We start from the raw sequence: 21,666 nt of genomic DNA on the forward strand, positions 1-21,666 counted from the left end.
AAGTGCATGAAGCATGTTTACAAACCTAATAGGGCTGCGGTGATAACGCATCAGCGCGAAGACACTACAGTGTGTGCCAGCTCATGCTCGTCTCCGTTCACCTCGGTGCGGTGACTCTGTATGCAAACTCAGCACTGGCGTTCGGTACACCGATGTAAGTGTTTAGTGGTGAATGGACTAAAGCGTGACACGTCCTGACCTCTTTGTCTCTTTACCCGCAGGGAAATTCGGAGGAGTTCTGTTCTTTCGTCGCTCTGGTCCGAGGCAGCAATCGCAGCTGATTATTCCAAACGGGTAAGATTGAAAAAAAAGAAAACAACAACAACAACAAAAACTCAAACCCTACAATTGTGTTATTTAATCTGAGAAACTCCACTGATGACAGCCACTCCACTGGGGGATTTCTTTTTTTTCTACCTCCAGCGTTCAAATGTCAGCAGTGCAGGAGAATAATAATGTCAGCCCACAGAAATCAAATCAGGGGTCAGACAAATAAATGATGTTAGTATGGATTAAGATAAAGGTAGAATACATGTCAGGACATGATGCATTGCTCACTTGTAGATAATATTTTTCTTCTTTGTCTGACTTTTATTATGAATCGGGATGAATGTTGCACAAACTATAGAAAAATAAATGAGTGCCTTTGCAAAGGCAGTTTTATTCAATAACAGCTTGAGATTAATTCCACTCATGCTGTCAGTAGGCTACCATGTTGGGCTGATGACACACAAAGCATGCTAACGGTGCCCTCTGCAGTACAGGGATCTCCACTGCTGCTACTCTACAGTTTTAAGAGCAAAGCTGTTCTCATATGAAGACTGTGTGATGCACGCTGTTCACACCTCTCACTATATTTGCTCCTGCAAACACCCTGAATCTTCAGAATCACCTGCCGTATTAAAATAGCGTTATTGCAGTGTATAATTATGCTGTAAAGCCGTGTCGTGACACTAACGCTTTAATCTGCACTAACTAAAGTTCCCACAACTGCAAACGCCGAACTGTCCTCGGCTAAATCATGATGTCTCTCTCATTATCATCATCATAATAACGTTCCAGCTGGGATAATTAAAAGTACAGTTCATGTCCTTTGGAAATGAAGCCAAGTTTTACCCTCTATCACAGCGGTGTTTTTCAGATCAATGAACAGTCCCGTGGTTTCCCCCGGAGGACTTGCGGGTGCAGCTGTAATTGGAGCGTTTGTGTTGCTCTGAGTTACTGCTCCCCGGGCAGAGGCCAGCGCACACCAGAACATTCTTCCACATGTCCACAGGATTTCCAATGAACTCATCAAATACACTCGTAGGGGAAGCGCGTTGAGATCAAATTATCACACGCTCAGTTCTTAAGGAGGATTGAGACCCTCATTTTTATTTCCTGTCCCTGCTGGCAGCATCACATATATCCCTAAGTGTGTTAAATGAGATCGCAGGCACTAAGAATGAAAGATCTTTTTCAACAAGGCTTCGGATGCTACTCAATGCCTTGTTGTAATTACCGGGAGCATTTGTAAAAAAAATTGGCAGGAGGCGCAGGTGGCACACTGATTCAAATTAAAGGTGACGGCGACAAATGCGACATGCGTGGAAAGGCTAGGCAAAGACAGTTAAATACAGATAAGTGAGGAAGGCTAACTTTGCGTCAATGACAGGAGCAGAGTTGTCACTATCACGCTTCGCTACTGTTGGAAGCCATTCGAGTGCCCTGTTTAAGAGCCATTAAGTCATTAAATTTAAATCGAATTTGCTGTTTCTTTTCAGGGAAGAAAAAAAAACATTAGGGGCACTGTTGTTAAAAAGATGCTGTAATGCATTTTTACCAAGAACTGCGGGTACATAGGTGCCCTACGCCTGTCAGATGGAGTCGTGTTATATAAAGTGGAATTCACAGCAGTAGCAGGTGACCTGGTTTAAAATAGCAGCCGAGAAGAAAAAAAGTTTCCTGAAAGTAGGAAGTCTACTTCCTCATAGTGCTTACAGTACCTGTGAAGTGACCCGTTAGCACTGAAAAATGATGCGTCTTTGGAGTATTAAACAACCGAATCACTTAAAACTGTACAGTGTTGCTGGCTTTTACTGCGTCATTGACGTGGCTCTAATACTAAAATAGCTTTTTGTTGCAAAATACAAAAGTAGTCTTTATTTTTGTGTTTTGGCACAAACTGTTAGATGGGTAGGTTTAAGCTCTTTTGGAGCAGGTTAAATTGTCAAGGATACAAAAGTAGGTGTAGCGTTTAAGACTAAACTGGCTTCAGTATATTATATCATGGTTGGCACTGTGTGTGTGTGTGTGCATCCATCCAAGTGTTGTGGGCCAGACCTGGCTCCAATGATTTATTACACTGCTTGAAGGGATTTGTAATTTCATGAGGTCACATGAGTAGCATGTCAGTCAGGCATAGCAAAGTGTTCTCTTTGGCCCTGCTGGCAATTGGTAGGCATGCCAAAACAGAAAGAAAGAAAAAAATCCTGTTTCCAGCACATATTCAGGTACACCAGCAGGTACGCAGTCTTACACCCACACCCACACAGTTACAGAACCAAATACTGTAATCCAGCTTAGCACTGCTTTATCACCTGAGCAGGAGGCAGACGTTATGCAAATGCACGTAAGATATTCCAGAGGCACGTCAGCTTAAGCCTGCCTTTAAAATGTCTTTTGAGAGGTTAATTCTATGCAAATAGAGCATCACGAGTTGAAAAACGAGATGGGTATTTTTCTAATAACACTAAGAGGAAGCCACTTAGATGCAAAGTGGAGTCTTTCAGATTGACCTGGGGTAATCATTACGAGCCTAAAGGTAGTACAACGTTTTTTCTTTTGGCCAACATTAATCTGCAAAATTCAAATGAAAATTAAACATAGCTATGTTCATTTGCATGCTCTTTTCTTAATGTGTATATTCCTACCAGATGTGAATTTATATGTTTATTGATGATGCACTTGATGAATTTGAAGATACAGTCACCATAGATTTGTTTTTACGGCTTTCTTATGTGCACCTTCAGGTTTCTTTCATCATTTTGTTTGCAATATTAAAATAGTGGGTTACAAAAAAAGCTGTAAGCTGGAGACGATGTTTTACAGTTTTAAAGTGAACAAAGAAAATCTGATTATATCAAACATATTTATATACGTATATAAATATATATATTATTTTCTGCTTCTTCCGTATGTAACTGCTCGCATTGTTGAAAATAGTACATGAAAGTGATGCTAATATTAGAATTATCCACCGATTCCTTTTGCTAATAAAGAATAGACAGAGTCAGCCTGGCAGGCTATATGCACACACTCATGTGGTTTGTATTCTTATCTCAGTTACTATCTCATCTTCTAGGTGGGGGCAAAGGGGGCATTAATTTCACTGGTGTGTCGGTGAGGTAAAACCGCAGCATCGGGCAGCATGTTGGCACCTGCGTGATCCCACCAAAGAAGCCTCATTACTCGGTGAGTCGGATAAATGTTCTTTCAGTTCATGCAAGGGCATCTGTTTTTGGATTTTCTATATTAAACCTAACCTTTTTGTCAGCTCACTTTTCAATTAGTTCGTTGTCATTCATCTTAATGATAAAAGAAGCAGAAGAATCGCTCTCACAACTTTAAGCTGCTAATGGATAAAACTGCAGCAGAAGCTCTCCACACCACGTCATTGACTTTGTTTTTAATTGAGTTGTGGCATTTGAAAAGTATAAAAGGAGGAATATGATAAGGTTATTTTTTTGCTAATTTTTCTCATGTGCTCATTTTTTGTGTTATTCGTTACAGAACATACAGAGTACACTTGAACTTTTTATTTAAAATGATATAAAGTACATCTGAATCTTTAAAGAAAACTACAAAATGTTTGAAGAATTAGCCTAAACTCTTTTACTCCTGCATTTTAAGACACTAAAAGTTTTACTACAATGTATGGCTACACATATTTCTCACAATGAAAACAATTTGAAAACAGTTACTTTAAAATATTCTGTCGTTAAGTGATGACATGATGAATCCTACTTCCGGGTAGAGCAGGGCGATATGGCCAAAAATATTTATCACGATATATATTTGAAAATTTGCGATAACGATATAACCGACGATATAATTGATGCGAGACAAAATACAACTCCACAACATTACTAGCGCAAAAAGACAACCTTCCATTTATTTTCACTTAAACAAGAAGCTGGTTTTTATGTACATTAAAGCTTTATAAAAATGTAACAGTGCAAATGCAAATTCCTTGCTGAAAGTTTAACCAAAAGGCATTTCCAGTAGAAATGGGCTGACATATCCTGAGCATAACCATGTATAATATCCACTGAAGTTAAAAAGAGGTGCTTTGCAACATTAAACTGCAGTGTGCAGTACGCATTTTTCGGACCATAAGGTGCACGGGATTATAAGGCACATTAAGCGAAACAAAGCAGTCAGATAAATCAAACTTTATTAAACTCATTCTTCTTGCTTCCTCCACTTCTGTACCATTGATTCATTAATGTTGAATTCTCTGGCAGCTGCTCTATTCCCATGTTGCTGCAGTATATTAATGACTAACCTCGTATTGTGGATGGATTATCTCAGTTGTTCTCCTGACTGAAGTTTGGTCCGTTTACAGCATCCTGCCATGCGATTGCATTTGTCTCTAACCATGAGGAACCTTCACGTTAACTTTTATAAGTGGAAAAGTGTTAGTGTTCGTCCTCCAGCTTCACTGTTTATCTTATGCTAACATAGCTGTGTCGCTAGCGATCACGTAGCACATCATTATATACCAGCTAGCCCAACTTCAGTAACCCTACAAACGTCACTGCTGTTTAGTTTCCTGTCTTCATTTATGTTGGAAGTGATAGCAGAGCTGTACGTTTGATTTTTTTCAGAAATCTCTCAGTCAGAACGTGCTATATCATGCTTAGGTAACTAGCGAGCTAACTTCCGCTAGCTTCCTGCTAACTTCTAACTCCGTTAAATGTAATAACTTTTGTTTTCATGGATGCCTGGAAGTTAAACTTCATAGTTACACCTGGTAAAGCAGCAATGCTGATCGTTTTATTAAAGATGAAAGAATTTAGACAGTTTTTAACTCTAAGTGATGCTGCAGTGTTGTTTGACCTGAAACATACGGAGTTTAGGACCCAGATTACTCCCAGATTTAAGAGCATCTTAGTCCGACAAATATGACAATAACAACGGCCGCTTGCATGTTCTGCAAAAAATGTGCTTTGTTGTGTATCTGATGGACAAACACCAAACCAGTTCCACATCACGGAAGTTGCACCATTTTTACAAACCAATTCTGGTTCATCTGTTTCACTCAACAATCGGCCATGTGCGTATGAAAACAAAGGCACTGCGCACGCGCGTTTTACTCCCATTCTATCGCGATATTTCATTTTCCTATCGTTGCCTAACATTATACCGGTATTACCGTGAATGGTATAATATGGCCCAGCCCTACTTCCGGGCCTAAAGTAGTCTGCGTTTAATAGGGTTTTTGTGTTGTTAACATGTTTAATGTTATGTATTTTCTTCTATTTAATCTCAAAAAGCTCCTAAAACAGTCAGTGATCCCTGTTGACCTCCCTCGGCTTTTATTACCGCTAATCATTTATTTAAGCTCAGTTTTTAAAACCTTAGGCTGTAACTACAGCCCAGCCCATGCAGCAGTATATGAATGACTAACCTCGTATTGTGGATGGATTATCTCAGTTGTTCTCCTGGCTGAAGTTTGGTCCTTTTACAGCATCCTGCCATGCGATTACATTTGTTCCTGACCACCGAGAACACTCACGTTAACTTTTATCGAGTGGAAAAAAAGTTAGCTTGTTTATATTATGCTAACATAGCTGTGTCGCTAGCGGTCACGTAGCACATCATTATATACCAGCTAGCCAAACTTCAGTAACCCTACAAACATCACTGCTGTTTAGTTTTCTGTCTTCATTTATGTTGGAAGTGATAACAGAGCTGTGTACGTTTTAATTTGTTTCCAAAACCCGCAGTCAGGACATGTTATATTGTATTTAGATAGAAGCTAGCGAGCTAACTTCCTGCTAACTTCTAACTCCATTAAATGTCATAAATTCCGTTTTCATGGATGCCTGGATGTTAAACTCAATTGTTACACCTGGTAGAGCAGAACGCTGATCATTTTATTACAGATGAAAGACTTTAGACAGTTTTTCAACTCTCAGTAATGCCATAGTGATCATTTGATATATGGACCTGCAGCGGAGTTTAGGCCCGGACACGGCTAGTGACGTCAGACTTAACGACCGAATATGTGAAATGGGACAAGATTTAGTGATTTAAGGCTGATAACAAGTACGTGAAAAGTTGTGCATAATCAGCATAAAGTTGGTTTAATCAGCTTTGTACATACTGCAAAAATGCAAACGTAACACAGAAAGTCTGCTTAACATCTAAAATGAATATTAACTATGTCATAATTCAACACAGAAAAAAAACAATGACTCGGGCAATATAATGACCATAATATCTGATATAGATAAGAACTACTGAAGCCTAAGATGTAGTTGTGTGCCAGGCCTGGTTGTTGAGCTCTCAGTAGTCTAGAAGGAGTAAACAGAAAAAGAAACAAACAAAGACACAGATAAAGACGAGAGCACTCAGAGAGCTAACTATCCCCGACAGGGAACAGCAATACTAAAACTGATGTTATTTATGCTGATGTCATCATTCGTAATACTGAAACCCCCAATAGTGACGTCTGCACTGTTTTCATAGATCATTTGTGCTGATGTCAGCATTGTTAATGGAAATCTAGTGTAGTATATTAATCTTTTGGTTTCAATATGAAGTCATGTAATGTTGTAATGAAAACATATGTTTTAAGGAGCTCAAGGAAGTGCTTATGTCTCCCAGTCACTGTTATATTGCTTAAAGTTTGAAGACGATCCAGTGGAAACTAAAGCCTTTTCCTAATGCTAAATGGACCAGTCTTATATAGCGCTTTTCTACTTTTTCCAAGCACTCAAAGTGCTTTACTAACTTGCCTCATTCATGTTTTCACACTCATTCGCATAAGCACTTTTTTCTATTTACCATTTACACACATTCAAACTCAGATGGATGCATCAGAGAGTAACTTGGGGTTAGTATGTTGCCCAAGGATATTTGGCAGACGGGGATCAAGCCACCAAACGTCCGAGTAGCAGGTGACCTGCTTTACCACCTGAGCAACGGCCACCCCAAATTCATGTGATCCTAACCTTTGACCTATGACCTTGAAGCATTACTTCTAATATGGTCTATTTTATTAATTTTACAAATATGATTAGAGCAGAGCTGTCTGAAATCCTTTGCCTGTTCAAGCTGTAAAAAGCTTGCAGATTTCTCAATTACTATGTCATTATGTGAAACTTTATGTCATCATTGTGATGTCTTAGGGTTTTGTACTGAAAAAATAAACACTGTGTTGTACAGCCCTCTCCATAGTCATATAAAAGATCAGTTAATATGGTTTCTTGCAATTGTTTTTCAAGGTCAGCTTTGACCTTGGGCATGAACAGAAAAGGTCAAGGTCAAATGCTTAGCCAGCCTAGTTGGTGTATTGTTGTGATGTTTCAATAAATGTCTTGTGTCCGTTCAGCCTCATCAACAGCAGAAAAGGCTTTTTTTATTTTATTTAAATCACAATGTAAGATGTTTACATTGTGTGTGAATCACCTTTCAATTCAATTCAGTTTTATTTATATAGTACCAAATAACAACAACAGTCGCCTCAAGGCGCTTTATATTGTAAGGTAGACCCTACAATAATACAGTTGCTTGCAAAAGTATTCGGCCCCCTTGAACTTTTCCACATTTTGTCACATTACAGCCACAAACATGAATCAATTTTATTGGAATTCCACGTGAAAGACCAACACAAAGTGGTGTACACGTGAGAAGTGGAACGAAAATCATACATGACAAATAAATAACTGCAAAGTGGGGTGCAAAACATACAGAGAAAACCCAACAATCATATGACCCCCTATGAGCAAGCACTTTGGCAACGGTGGGAAAGAAAAACTCCCTTTTAACAGGAAGAAACCTCCGACAGAACCAGAGAACGAAAAAAATACATGAGAAAATAAGAAAACAAAACAAAGAAATGACTAACTAAAACCTTAAATAAATGAGGTACTGTAGAGTATCATAGTACCTATGCAAGGATATCACAACAAGCTGTCAGCGATGAATACAAGATTACAGGCTTACAGCAACCTGACATAAAAAACAAGCTATTGCATATTTACACAGCATCATCATTTTCATCTCTTTAACTTAGTTGTATTGTCAGGAAGAGAAAAAACTACATACAGTGTTTTAGATGTTGGCGCTGCAACACAACAAAGCATAAAACAATTTTAACAGCTACCAGCTGTGCAGCATTGTAAGCAGCCAGAGTGTGGGCAAATTCCTAGTGTCATTTCCCACATTTAACCAGCATCTGATATACTAGAACCCGTTTTGAGGAGAGAAAATCCCTGACCCAAGCCTGCGCGGTGATGTAGCTGAAGAAATACATTCAGTGGGGTATAAATATTGCACAGTGAGTACATGGAGGGCTTTTTGGCCAATGAATTATTACAAAGTCCAGTGGCTTCGTGCCAGCCGCGGAGTATATCTCGCTCAGCTTCACCCTGCAATAAGCTGTGACTGGGGAATTGTGGTTATAGTCACACCACAAATAAAGACCAGTGATACCAGAAATCCATCACATTCATCCCACAGGTTGTGTGCTTACATTTGGCCAGACTCAGCAATATCCAGTTAGCTAAAAGGGTGTAAATAACAATGAAAGTGCACACAGCAGGTGGTAGACAAAAAAAAGAGGAAAAGTTAATGAAGTTCCACTTTTTTTTTTCCTGTATTATCATTTTTTTTCTTCTTTTTCTGTACACATGAGGCACAGCGGCGTTAGCTAGTCAACATTTACAGGAGGCAGGAATGAGAGACAAACTATTTCCCTTGGTGATCAGCTTCATGATGCTTAGATAGATGGTGATCCCCGAAGCGAATAAAGTGTGCCACCCTCACGTTCTCGCTCTCAGAAGAGCAAATCTGGATGGCGACGATGATGGTGGTGATGATGATGAGTCTATTTGCTCAACAGCAGTAGAACAGGGATGTGAAATTACTCCATGTTCGGATTTTTCCTGCTAAATCACTTTTCATTTGCACAAGATAATCACGTAACCCGGCGGAGCATGAAGTCGATAGTTAACACAGCTGATTGTACCAGCACAATGAGGTTAAACGAAGATCAAAATAAGTATTCGAAATGGAAAAAAGGGGGGAGGGGATGACTTTTGGATTGTCAAACCAAAGATATGTTGGGCAGGTTGGTGATTAGCAGCAATGCATAATCCCCAGTCTGCTGACATATTTCTTTTGGATACTGGCTGTCTGAAAAAGACAGATATGCAGTGCAGAATGGATCAAATCTGTTTCATGTCAGATAGCAGCTAGCGGTTTCTCAGGACAAATCTCTACTAAGCCACAAGCAGACTGGATTAGAGATTGAAGCAGTGACCACAGTGGATCAGGAGAATACTAAAAAGGTGCATTATTAAATGATTAGCGACAATTTCCGATAACCTCCAAATTACTTACTTAAATACAGCACATTCATAAGTCCCGTTGCCTCACTTGTCGTGATTGAAATGCTCATTCTTAAATATCGCATTTGTATTGTGATTATGAGGAAGCGAACATGGGAGATTCGTCTTATTCTCTGTGGAGAAAAAAAGCAGAATTTTGCAAAAGCCCTGAGCCTGTGCGCATGTTTAATGCAATGCGCAGGTTTGTCTCGAGGTGTTATGGATGAGGTGTTTCATGGGACCTGCTGCTCATTTAGTCCTGTGACAGGTAATGTTCTGGTGCTTTTTGAGATGTGGCTTAAACACACGCATACTGTTTGCTTGCAAAAAAAAAGGAAAAAAAGAGGAAAAACATGAAGAAATGGAGCTGCAGCATCACTGGTCATGCAAATGGATAACCTCAGCTTTTTCTTTCATTAGTTAACATAGTGTAAACGTGTGCGGCAAACAATCTGCATACTTAATCCCACTGCAACCTCCAAAGGAAATGAAAGAAGAGTCTAAACGTGCGTCAGGATACACATGTTAAGGGAATGCTATCTCAGGACTTTGGACTGTCTATGAAACTTCAAACCGAATCATTCTTACACAGACAGATATTTTTCAGCCAAAGTGTGTTTTTGTTGCCAGCCTTTATCCAGCATTATATAACCACAAGATGGTGCTATGCATCACCGTTTGCCTTCCAAGCCTTCCCCAAGTCCCTCCACGTGAGGAGGCGTGATTCACCTGCGTCATTAGAATGACTGCTTTCCATTTAATAACTCAGTAAAGTCTCATTTGCATGAAAAATGAAACGAAATACATTGTTTTTGAATCGCTCGATCAGGATTGACCGTGATGCCAAACTAGTTATTTTAAATCTCAATCTTCAAATGACAAAAAGTTGCAGTCATTTTATTTAGTCCAAGAAAAACTAAACATTAAACATTATCTACATTACATTTTCCATTTTCTCATTTCACAAAAAAAATCCCAAATCATCTAAATAAATCAAACTAAAACTAACATGAAGATGTGAAAACCACCAGAGCAAACTTGAGTTTTAAAGATTGTATTGAAAAAAGAAATATTGAATTAGTTGTCGGGCGACTTGCTTTCAGGGAAGCTTTATGTATGTGCGTAGCACGTGACAGGTTAAATGTATGTTTACATGCTTATGCAGTATAGAAGGAGATTAGATGGGGTGATAGTACAATTGAAATTACAGTAAAATCCAGTAGGTGGCAGTCTGTCAATACAGATTTTTTTTTAACACACCCACAGTAGGTGTGCCTCTCATCATCAGGAGAGGTTCCTTACTTGCTATGTCTCTGCACAGTATGACGGGTGAATGCAAAGTGACAGCGCAAATGAACTTTTATCGATGGTGTAATGAAACACGCAAGCTATTTGGATGTGGTGTGTGTGTGTGTGTGTTTAAATACAGATATATATATATATATCATGGATTAATGGCTGCATGAGAAAGTCAGCACTCACACACACACCTCTGCAGTGTTTTTTCCTCCTTCATTTTCGCCCCTTATATCTCTTGCGCTCCATCTCTCACACTTGCACAAAGCTGAATGGCGTCACCACCCACCACTCACACTCACTCACGCGCGCAGACACACACACACACACACACACACACACACACACCTCCTCGCCATCTGTCTGTGCAGCGGCCCGTGTCTCTTGCACTGGGAGCAGTTGAGAGCAAGACAGAGAAAGTGTCTCTTGGCTCTTTAGTTCTGAATCCCACTTCCGCTCTTCTTTCTCCTGCTGTGCTGTTGTCTATCAAACGGTCTCACAGCATCACGCTGTGTGCTGATGAGCTCTCCGTGCCTTTGTAACACCTGTGTGCTTTTACTGTAACGAGAGCTCGTCTCAGCTTCAACCTGAGCCCCGTTTCCGCGCGAATGTTAAAGCTCAACAAAAGGAAAAACAAACAAGCCTGATTAGCTTGTTTATTATAAGTTTCATATTAATAGCACAGATGGCAGGATTACGCCCTCCAAGAAATATTTTTGGTAAAAGAAACCGTGGGACCGGCATGTTCCCCGTGACAGAGTGCAAGAGGAATGCGCACATTTTGGACATCGTTTGCTGCTATTACCTCTGCCAGAGTTGTAAGGAAGCAGAGTGAATTTCTCTGTGTGCTCCTTGATTTTATCGAGCAGCGTGAGTTTACGGTAAAAAAATAAATAAATAAAGCACACAAAGCCAGGAATGACAGCATCTTTACATAACAGAATGATTAAAATCCACAGGAATGCACATGATAGGTGTCATAAAGACTGTGTTTTCCCCTCTGTCTAAGAGTCCCTTCTCTTCATAGTAAATTTTCATAACCCTGCAACTTACCAGAAAGCTTTGTAGGCAGCTTAAGTAATTTGAACAAAAATGCATCACCTCTCTCCCCTCAGTCGCCTCCCTTTAGACAGCAAGCAAAAGTGCCTTCATAACGCTGCTATATTCAGCTGCGGTGATAAGAAATGGCAGCTATCAGCAAGCGGTCTGGAAGCTGCATATAACTGTTATTGTGTGTGTATATATATATAAAAAAAATTGATTTATGTGGCCTATCACTTAGGAGGTGCAAAATGTGGATGAGTATGGGCTAATATAATAATAGAGGATGAATGAGAGGGATAAAGAAAGGGCCAGGTGACGCCTCAAGAAGGAGAGCGAGATCAAAGGCAAAAGACGTTTAATAACAGCAAGAAATTCAATTTTCTAATCATCTTCTGTGGAGTTCACGTAATTAATTTCAGTTAGAAAAGAGAGAAAATCATTATATTAAGATAAAGGACTATATATATATATATATATATATATATATATATATATATATATATATATACATATGTCAGAAAGTTTGTATCAACTTCTGAGCACGATCACTTTGAAATTTTTTAAATATGCATCACCTTTCATCCAAGAATTCAATTCAATTCAATTCAATTTTATTTATATAGCGCCAAATCACAACAAAAGTCGCCTCAAGGTGCTTCATAGATACAGAGAAAAACCCAACATTCATATGACCCCCTATGAGCAAGCACTTTGGCGACAGTGGGAAGGAAAAACTCCCTTTTAACAGGAAGAAACCTCCGGCAGAACCAGTTTCAGGGAGGGGTGGGGCCATCTGCTGTGACCGGTTGGCGTGAGAGAAGGAAGACAGGATAAAGACATGCTGTGGAAGAGAGACAGAAATTAATAACAGATATGATTCAATGCAGAGAGGTCTATTAATACATAGTGAGTGAGAAAGGTGACTGGAAAGGAAAAACACAATGCATCATGGGAATCCCCGGCAGCCCATGTCTATTGCAGCATAACTAAGGGAGGATTCAGGGTCACCTGGTCCAGCCCTAACTATATGCTTTAACAAAAAGGAAAGTTTTAAGCCTAATCTTGAAAGTAGAGATAGTGTCTGTCTCCCGAATCCAAACTGGAAGCTGGTTCCACAGAAGAGGGGCCTGAAAACTGAAGGCTCTGCCTCCCATTCTACTTTTAAATACTCTAGGAACAACAAGTAGGCCTGCAGAGCGAGAGCGAAGTGCTCTAATAGGGTGATATGGTACTACAAGGTCATTAAGATAAGATGGGGCCTGATTATTTAAGACCTTGTATGTGAGGAGCAGGATTTTGAATTCAATTCTGGATTTAACAGGATGAGGCTTCTCCAGTTCTAAAACCAAAAGGTGGAGAGTCCCAGGTATTTAAACCCTACTGGGAGTTGGCTCCTTTGGAGGTGTTCGCTGACCCACTATTAATCATCGCATCGTCGCAGGAGCCAAGTTGTGAAAAAAGGTGCAGGTCATTACCACCAGAGGTTTCAGGTGAAACCACGGTGAGACCTTGGCCCAACCTATCAGCCTAACTGATGCAAGGTGCAAGTTGGGGTTGAGTTGTTTTGACCAATCAGTAAAGAGACTGACTATTTTGGGCCCACAAGCTTTATCATTTGAATATGATAAACAAATAAAGATCAAATTACTCTGAATGTACCAAAGCAAACATCTAATATGTCCATATATTATATATATCAGGCAGCACGGTGGCACGGTGGTTAGCACTGTTGCCGCACAGCAAGAAGGTCCTGAGTTCAATTCCAACATCAGGCCGGGGTCTTTCTGTGTGGAGTTTGCATGTTCTCCCCGTGTTTGCGTGGGTTCTCTCCGGGTACTCCGGCTTCCTCCCACCGTCCAAAGACATGCAGCTTGTGGGGATAGGTTAATTGGATAATCCAAATTGCCACTAGGTGTGAATGTGCGAGTGAATGTGAGTGTGAATGGTTGTCTGTCCCTGTGTGTTAGCCCTGCGACAGACTGGCGACCTGTCCAGGGTGTACCCCGCCTCTCGCCCTATGACAGCGGGGATAGGCTCCAGCGACCCCCGCGACCCTGAAAAGGATAAGCGGAAGCGAATGGATGGATGGATGGATTATATATATCTAATACTACACAGTCTACCATCGTTTATGAGTGTTTGATTTTCCCTATAAATCCAACAAGTGTCAAATGATCTCTAATGAAAACACCCACTAAGTGCAGTCCAAAATGATTTCATACCTACGCAGCAGCAAAGATAATCCCACATTTTCCAAAACAAAAAGCTAAAACCTCTTTAAGGACTTTGTTTGCAATCTTGTATAGATATAAATCCAAGCTACTTTTCTCTGTTGAATATCAGTCTCTGATGCTCATTAAATGTTGTATGGAGAAAATAGGCTTGGCGCTAGCAAGCAGCCTCATGTTTACCCGTTGGCGCAGAGCTGGTGCGATGTCCAGACTTGTAAATCAGGCCCATTGAGGTAGCATAATGCCGATGATTATGACAGCCAGTCGCATGGGAGTGATAGAGGGACGTTGAGTTATGGACTTGGGGAGGATGCCCAGAACTGAAGAGTCTCGCAAATGCAGAAGCACTTTCACCAAAACACAAGTCCCCAGATGGGGACTAATGCTGCAGTTGGCGGCTGCACCACCCAAATGACTGCATATTAGCTGCTCAAAACCCGGCACACAGGATGGTGAAGGTTTTCCTTTTTTCCCCCCCTAAATTTCATAGTTGTGCCATTTTACTAAAAAATCTGAAAGAAAAAAAAATCACTTACTGAATACAAGAGCAACACACAGCCAGAGTATTTTGAAAGTGTTTTGTGTTGCACTGGCATGCGATGCATCACTTAACTAGATGACTTCAGCCAGGCGGATTCATTTCCATTCACTGTATTACTAAAGAATCTACTCTTTGCGTTCTGCTTTGTTCATTCTGCTCCTCTCCGCAGACCAACGATCATTCATCCCCATTGATCGTCAGCCATGATAATATAATCAGGCGTAAAGCACTGACAAGGCTGGCCGGTCCGATAGATCAGAGCTGCTGACAGCAGAGCTATGCACAGGTCATAAACCCTCACCTTCCTTGTTTGACCCCACATCAATTTGGCTCTTTCCAATATGAATGCAAATAACAATGCGTTTTTGGTGACATGTTTATGGTTATCTCTGTATCCCCCCTCTCGCTCCACCCGCTGCACCTAAATGTGCTGATGTTACTGAGCTAATGGGATTGAAAGAAGGTAACCTATTGCTCTGGAGTGGCCGGCACTCCACTCCCAAATACCTACTTTGAGCACCACCATTGCCCATGCCCATTTTTTGCGTTTGTTTGGGGTTTTTTTGCACAAACACTTACATATACAGTATATGCATACCTACATGTCCTCCGCCTCACTCACTTGTGTATGCATTGAGCTGATAAGTACTGCGGCTCATTTTCCCCATGGCAAAGCACAGTAAAAAACTGGGGAGTAATAATTGCTTTGGGGGGGTGGGTGGTGCGGCAATACGAGGATGGCTAAATATGCTTGATTGCCTCCTAAGCTTCAGTGCTGTGTAATGAAATATGGCTGCTGCAGACGGGGGCTCCTGTGCGATAGCTTTCTTGTCACTTTCTCACTTGCCTTTTTCTTTTTTTCTTTCCCCTGCAGCCTTTCACTCTTCGGCGCCGGCATTTTCATCTTTGCTTGCCCATTGCCGTCGTCATAGAACGGAGTGCGTCCGAGCATTTGTTGCCATTGAACGCTATCTTAGCTATAATGTAATAATTACGGAGGCCAAATCCGGCCTAATTGAGTATTCCTCCCCGGCATCAAAATGCCAGGCGCCTTAATATTCCTCTGTTCTACAATTTAATTTGTGGATTCATTAGCATGACCGGCGTGTATAGAGAGAAAGCTGATAAGAAGGAACCCGGCAAAACACACCGGTGATGAGGTCAGTTTGTAGAGGCCAGCCATATCCTCACCTGGGTAATTACGTTAATTTACATGTAAGAACCGTAAAACCGAAAACCTTTTTTTTTTAATGCAACTAAATGTCAGGTTAGCTTGTTTCCTTTAGCTTCTGCAAATAAAGAAGAGGTTTTCACACGGAAAATTGCCTCTGAGTCAGCGTGATAAGTGTCGGGCAGAGACACTACTTTGCTCGTGACATTCACAATTATCTTTGCTAATCATCCCATTTGACCGCTATAAAGTTCTACAATAATGTTTCAAAAGATAATGAGTCAAATTAAAACTCATCCAAAAAAAAGAGAAAGAAATGTCCCAGAACCAGCTCATTTTTATTGTAACCACCCAAAGCACATTTCTCCATGTTAGTTGAATAAGTAGCAAATCATTTACAAGAATATTAGTCCACAGGCTTGTATGGGCACAGCAGCATCTGCTAATGCATTTAGCAGGAAAATAGCCTGAGAAAATCTTCCGCGCACATTAAATAGACTTAAAAAGACTTTTTTTTTCTTTTTTCTTTCTTTTTTGCTTTCAGAATAACTAACAAGCCTAATTTGTTGTGCTACTTAAAGGAAAATGTAATCACACTTGTTTTCATAATTCACAAAGTCAATCGATAACTGCGGTTAAGTCATTCTCTACCGCACGCGCAATTTTCTCTTCCTTCAACTGAAATTTGGTTCAAAAGCACTTTTCTGTTTCTTAACTATACATTTTGTACATAATGGCGCCGAATACATGAACTAATTAAATGAGCAACATAACAATGTTGTATACAAAAATTCATGGTTGATTCATTTTTAGTAAGAGCTAATTGCGTTGTGTAGAGAAATGCTTTTCTTATACTTTTTCTATTTCTGTTTTTCTCGTGCATGTAGTTCTCTTTCCTGAGACGTCAACCACAGGATGAGGCCTGCGGCAGGTAAGAAACTGAGCAGAGTATCTTGATGCAAGAGGATTTTAACTGTTCTTTAAATATACATTTGTTTAAATTTCACACAGTACGTTAAGTCGGGGTTACTTTGTTCTACTTTCAAATTTGTGTATGTGAGCTGATAATGTTTCCAAATAACCATCTTTGTTTAAAAAAAAGAGTAAATTGCATGTTTTGAGTACAGAGACAGGCCCAAGAATATGTCAAGTGACATCAAATCAAGCGCTAAGCTGAATCTCGACTCAGCTCCATCTCCTGACCTGGATCGGGGCGGAGGAAACAGACTATATCTGGCAACCTAAACCTTTTTAAAGTGACTGAGAGTGTGAGGGAGACTGACTGGCACTGATGGGACCAGACCGGGACTGCGCGATGCCGTGCTGCACTGCACCCGGGCCTCAGAGCCTGATTGATAGAGTGTGATGAGACTGTCACTGAGCAAGGAGAGAAGCCGAGAGATAGGCTAGATGGAGGGAGGGAAGTGGGCTGACCAGGGGAGAGAGATAGAGAGAAATAAATCTGAGAACATGTGAAGGATGAAGTGGGGAAATGAAGTGGCTGGATGGAAGGTGGACATATGAAGGATGGGGAGGCGGAGCGCTGGGGGCGTGGGGTGGGGGGGGGGGTTGATGTTGGAGAGGTGAGTCAGATACTGAGAAGCTTACAGCTTTGCTTCTGAGCGAGATATACTTGGCATAAACAGATTTAGTTGATATGAATATCTGCAAAAACAGGATAAAACTTTTAAAAAAGGCAAGAAGTTATTTTTATGCAAGCAAAAATATCACATGACAAATTGTGGCTGATATTTATTAGGGCTGGATTTACTCCATTTACTAAACAAAAACCTTTTTTTACATAATGGAAAAAAATCTTTTGTAACTTGCAACACAATATGTTAGCACTTGCCGTTATTTTTATTTCTTAAAGAAAAGCAAAGGTAAACAAAAGATTGGTCTGCACATATAGTATATTCTGATGGGCTTGGGGAATATTCTCAGACGTTCCAAGCAGCTAGCATTAGGCCAAGAGCTGGAGGTTGTGTGCTCCACAATGCCCCCTACTGGGCAAATCCAGCAAGTCATTATAGTAAAGTTAAACTAAACTAAAAACTAAATGTGAAAAGTTGATGAACATGTTAATTTAAGCTTTCAAAACGTTATGTGTTCATAATCTAGTACCTTTACTGATTTTCCTAAACTTTGCCTCTGACACGTGCACTCCAAACAATAATAAAAGATTGTAATTAAAATATTAATTTAAAAGAATAACACTAAAGTCAGTAAAAACTAAATTGAAATATGAAAATCCTCTGAAAATTACCTGAACCTAAATTGAATGTAAAACAAAAAGTCAAAATTAAATTGAAGTAAAAGCTGATTTGAAAATTCAGAATGATAATAACTCTGCAGTGGGAGTTAATTGCACCACTAAGTTGAAAGACCAGCCTGGAAATAAATGAATGAATTACTGAGGATGGGTGCTAATAAATGCTCTTCAATAATCAGTGTGACCAACTTGAAACACGCCACAAAGTTGGGGATGAAATGGCGAAAATGTAGCTAATATATCTACTACTTCGGGATAACTTGTTAGCTAAGAAAGTCGTCAGAGGAAGACTGAAGTCTTACATACTTTCGCTTGCTTCTACAATATTACATCAACCATCCAGTGACAGGTTTCCACATCACTGCGTTTGCAACTTTCAAACCTGAGTGCTGGTGGCAGCACGGTGAGCAGCACTGTTGCCTTACAGCAAGAAGATTCCGCCATCAGGCCATGTTCTTTTTGCATGTTCTTCCCATGTTTGCGTGGGTTCTCTCCCAGATTTTACACATTTTTAGCACATTGTAGTATATCAGGTTTGATCATGAGAGTTCTCGTCTGTGCAACTTTAATTTCCAAAACTATATTTCTTGCACTGTATGTTGGCCATGTGAATATCCTAAATAGTTTATTGCCTTGTTTATCGGTTCATCAGCACCTGCTTTGGTCACAATATTAGATCTTGAGGACACATGGCATCTTGGCAATGAATGGACTACAGGCTGAGTTAAAGCCCTGTTCTGGGAATTCCACAGTTAGTGATTTTAGACTCAATAAAAGCACCATGTTTTAGTTTTATCCTTGCCTGAGGAAAGAAGGCTGACTCACCAGAACGCCAAAGTTATTATTAGTGCCTCACATGTGTGGAGAAAAGCTATGTGTATGTGCATGTCAGTGTGTGGAAGACAGAGAGAGAGCGACAGAGAGAGGCAGGCTGAGCCCTAGCAGTAGTGGTAAGTGCATGCAGGAGCAACATGAGGAGCTCTTATCTGCCGCCTGCCAAGCCCTGACCAGGGCCCTGACTCCTGCGCTCCCTCCCTCTCTCTGTCCGTCTCCAGCAGGGCTTCCCACTAGTCTTCTATTGGCAAGGCGGCCAGGTGAACTGAGCAATTCCCATTCAGGTACAGGAATGCTGCACAGACTCACCCTGTGAAATGGCTGCTCACTTTGGCAGATCAATGCACTCTCTTTCCCTTGTGCACTGCCACTGAGTGATAGCCAGGAAGAAAAAAGGAGGGGGAAAAATGAGTATGGGTAGAGAGACGGCAGAGGTGGTTTTGCATATGAGGTTGCACATGCACGAAAGTGTGTAGGGGGGGAGGCAGGGTGTTAGCAGGGCATTTAATGATATTTGCTATGGCTGCTCTGAGCAAGTGCTATTGGAGGAAAATGGGAAATGCTTTGCATATACTCAAAAAGACATGCAATATTGCTGTTCCTCTTTAAAAGAAAAAGTGCCGGTCCCCGTCCCACCGGATATGAGAATTTTCAGCTGCTCAACTGGAAATTTTTCCAATATGAATGATATTAGCACCAATCATATTAAAATGCTTAGTTGTGCCGAAATGAATTCCATACCTCTTCAGTGAGAGGCTCATATGTCAGACGTTTATAGCATAGCAAGTTTTAAACATAGGTTCAAAACTGTGAGATAAAATGTGCCTAATGTAGATTTATTCTCCAGCTCGTGATCGCACTCAATAGCCAGTGATTTTTTTTCTCCCCCAGCACACTGCATCTGCACTGTCTAGTACGCCTTCTTGCTCCTCACGGGTAATCTGTCCTTCCACATGTAATAAATCAGGATTTGAGGAGGGCTGGTGTAAGCCCAGCCAAAAATGAAATAACAACAAACTCTAACTGTTTATATAATGAAGAAAAAGTCATTCATAGTCATATTATATTGCAAAATATCTGTAATAATGCACCATTAATCTCTTTATTACATGGATAACCCACAGCAAAAAATGGCTTTTTTAAATATATATGTAATGGAAGTAAAAGCATTAAAAAGTTTACACAAATTCTGTCCACACTGTGCAAACACAACGTTTACAATCATCATGTTTGCTGCAGATGATTCTGTCATCGCCTTTGTGTAAGGCTAATATTTAAATAATCAGTCAGCGGCTGCGAAGAGGCCAGCGTTCGGCCAGATCTATTGTCCAAATGTCCAAACGAATCATAAAAAGCATCGTTAATACTCTGATTGTTTTGCTCTTTATTAAATAAACATGTCAAGAGCTTCATAAATCTTTTGCTCGCTGCACATCTGGACAAACACATTGGATTTCTGTGGTTTGAGCAACATGGCTGAATTACGTGTTTGACTCGTTCAAGAGTTGTGTATTTAATAAATGGGCAGTAGTTGTATAGTAGTTGTAATATTTTGCTCAGGCTTCATCAGAGTTCATAAACTCTGTGTCAAAATAAAACTGTGTCAAAGCACAAACATGTCCCTTCTTCACAGGAAAATCTTGAACATCCGCGTGGAAGTCAAGGGCAGATGAATGTATCGTTGTTACAGTATGAACACATTGAAAACTGAGCAGTCTGTGTTTGCCACGCTGTTTCAAAGAGTTACATTTTTGGAGTAGTGGCTATTGAGCAATACTGTTTTGAGGCAAATTACTACCATTTTCAATTCAGATGGCTGAATCATGATTCAAATGTAGAGCCTAATAAACCTTCTGCCCTTTATGCCAAAGAACAGTAGATTAAAGAATCCCTACTCAAGAGCTGATGTCTTGCAGGTTTTAGATGTGTCCTTGATCCAACACAGCTAATTTAAATGGCTAAATTACCTCCTCAACATGTCTTGTAGTTCTCCAGAGGCCTGCTAATAAACTTATCATTTGATTCAGGTGTGTTGAGCCAGGCTGAGATCTAAAACCAGCAGGACACCGGTCCTCGAGGCCTGGAGTTGGACACCCCTGCCCTACTAGAGGAAGAACTTGGAATTGGTCTTTGATGGACTAAATGTTACCAAGCAGTCTGCTTCAGTCTGTTTACCATGGGGGCAGTCTTGCACGTTTATTCCTCTTTTCCCATTATGCTGAGGATACTGTATTTTGCTACCATACTGAGTATAATTTCCCAGTTTGGTCTAATTTTGTCTTGGTGTCATTGTTATAGTCTATAGCAGCGGTCCCCAACCGGTTTAATGTCAGATAATATTTACATGGACCGGCCTTTAAGGTGTAGCGGATAAATACAACAAAATAAAATGATACGACCAAGACAAAAACGGTGGTATTTTGTAAATATAATAATAAACGCAAATTCACTGTGTGATTGTGTAACTTTATTAGCAGCGTCCTCCTGAAATGTGCCAACAACATCAAGAGTAACATCCTCCTCTCTGCCCCTTAATGCTCTCTGGTCGCTATGGTAACGCATAAATATTTCTTTCAAAATAAGACGCACAACTACAACATGGGAAAAGACCCAGGGAAACAGAGTTAACGATAAAAACCCTGAAAACTTCAACTCTCACGTCCCGGTACCAAACGACT

At 40.4% G+C, this 21,666-nt stretch overlaps 1 protein-coding gene across 21 annotated transcripts in view; it reads left to right on the forward strand.

The window, feature by feature from the left end:
* Positions 1-21,666, forward strand: part of LOC147335864 (receptor-type tyrosine-protein phosphatase delta-like) — a 418,922-nt gene that overhangs the window by 171,227 nt on the left and 226,029 nt on the right. For all 21 annotated transcript variants that reach the window (XM_086283190.1, XM_086283253.1, XM_086283206.1 and 18 more), the window contains exons 5-7: positions 222-294; positions 3,344-3,453; positions 16,770-16,813. The gene's annotated coding sequence lies outside the window, so the exon portion shown is untranslated. The remainder of the gene's footprint in view (positions 1-221; positions 295-3,343; positions 3,454-16,769; positions 16,814-21,666) is intronic.

Source organism: Aulonocara sp. 'chitande type north' Nkhata Bay, linkage group LG3, assembly GCF_057382095.1.
Source record: "Aulonocara sp. 'chitande type north' Nkhata Bay isolate Kocher_YH1m ecotype deep benthic linkage group LG3, A_spYH_male_GT1.1, whole genome shotgun sequence".
NCBI classification, from domain to species: domain Eukaryota; kingdom Metazoa; phylum Chordata; class Actinopteri; order Cichliformes; family Cichlidae; genus Aulonocara; species Aulonocara sp. 'chitande type north' Nkhata Bay.